Source organism: Lipotes vexillifer, unplaced genomic scaffold, assembly GCF_000442215.2.
Source record: "Lipotes vexillifer unplaced genomic scaffold, Lipotes_vexillifer_v1.1 scaffold1362, whole genome shotgun sequence".
Taxonomy (NCBI): Eukaryota; Metazoa; Chordata; class Mammalia; order Artiodactyla; family Lipotidae; genus Lipotes; species Lipotes vexillifer.
In genome coordinates, this window is record NW_006777552.1 from 81,373 (window position 1) to 83,320 (window position 1,948).

The following is a 1,948-nucleotide window of genomic DNA, read 5'->3' on the forward strand; positions in this document are numbered from 1 at the left end:
TAGGGAAAAAGGAACTATCATCATGTAATCTGATACATCTTAGTGAAAGAAATGTGAGTGAGGTAAAATTTCAGTTGAACTGTTTTACACCAGTATGAGGACGGATTCAAGCTAGCTTGGGTAAAAGACATTGAAACATGAGATGTACTGGAAGGTTTCTGAATGGTTTGTTCAGAAAACATCTTTTGTGTGTGCCTACCATGTGATAGACATGGTTCTAGGTGCTAAGACAAGCAATGAACAAAGAGTGTCCTTGTGGAGCATGTATTCTAAGTTGGAGGAAGACATAAAGAATGTATTAGCTGGTGATATGTATTATAAGGAAAAGCAGAGGAAAAGGGTACTACTTCAGGTAGAATGATCAGAGAAGACTTCTGATGTGGTGAGATATGATGAGATATGCCTGAAGGAAGTGACGGAGGGAGGTGACCATGCTAACATCTGGCAGACATGTATTTGAGGCAGAAGGAATAGCAAGTGCCAATCCCCGAGGTAGAAGTGTAGGGGTGTGCTTGTCTTGTCTGAGATCAGTGAAGGAAAGGGACCGTGGCTGGGGTAGAATGGTTAGGGGGATGGTGAGGTGGGCAGAGAGATAGGAGATAAGGCTGAAGACTAGAAAAGTTAGATTGAATAAGAACTAGCTTTTTAAATTTTTATTGCTGTGAGGGCTTATAGTTCATCATGATGATTTTTACTCTGTATTTGAAGGATCCAAAGTAGAGAAAGGAATCTTATGACCTGACTTGTGAGATGAGAAGCCATGTTGTTAGGAGGGCAAGAGGGAAGCAAAGAGTCAAATTAGGAGGCTCTTCAAGTAATCCAGGCAAGAAACAATGGAGCTTGGGCGCTATGGCATCTGTGGACATGGTGACAAGTGGTTACAGTCTGCATATCTGGCAAGGATGAGCCATCTCTTGATATTAGATGCAGCATGTGAGAAAAAGCCATCAAAAATGACTCCAAATGTTTGAACTTGAGCAACTGGAAGGAAGAAATTGCCAGTAACTGAAATGGAGAACATGCCAGGGAATAGAATTTTGAGAGGAAGATCAGGAGTTCAGTTTTGAACACATGAAATTTGAGATCCTCCAAGACACCCAAGGGGTGCTTTTAAGTAGGAGTTAGCTCACTAGAGAGGTCAAGGAGTAAAGGAAGGTAATTTGACCCAAAATAGAGAGTCCTAAGAATGTTCATCTCCCTGATTGAATTGTGATTGTGACACAGACCTTTGCCAGTCCTTTCTCATCTTCCTGGCTTCTAATTGGTGGCTTTTTCTAGCACTCGGTCCTTTGACTGCTTCTTATTTTTGTTCTCTATGTATTGACTTTATGCTCTTAAAATACTTTCACCACAGATAGGAAACAAGTTTCTGGTCCTCACAAATCACAGCTCTCCGTCAGAGATGGACTGTCTTCTCTCAGTTCCAGTTTGGAAAATCCCAAGGAGGACCCCCCTCCTGACATGGACTCTGACATAAGGGGAAAGGTCAGAGGGTACAACATGGCCAAACAGGGGGCCCTGATTATTGGGGTATGGGGTTCCAGAGAAGAGAGATTTATTTTCAACTTTACAAGCATCATTTTTGGTGTCTTCTATGTTAAGAACCATGATAGGCCACTGATGGGCAACCTTATAAATATACAGCTGTGTAAACATAACTCTGCCTTATGAATATTCTGACTTGCTCCTACCCTGTGCTGTCTTTGGTAAGATTATAATACTTACAACATTTTGGAGAACCGTGGGTTGCTTAAAAGTCAGATAAGGGACTTATGGTCCCCATCCCTCCCTACTTTTACTTTATTTTTCTTGGGTTTTTCCCCAACTTCTTCTTCTGAAATTTTCAAACATACAGAAGAATTGAAAGAGTAGTGAAAACTGTTACTTCCTAAATGTCCCCATAACCCATGAAACTTGAAGCATGTTTTGATGATTCATGTTTGTAGAT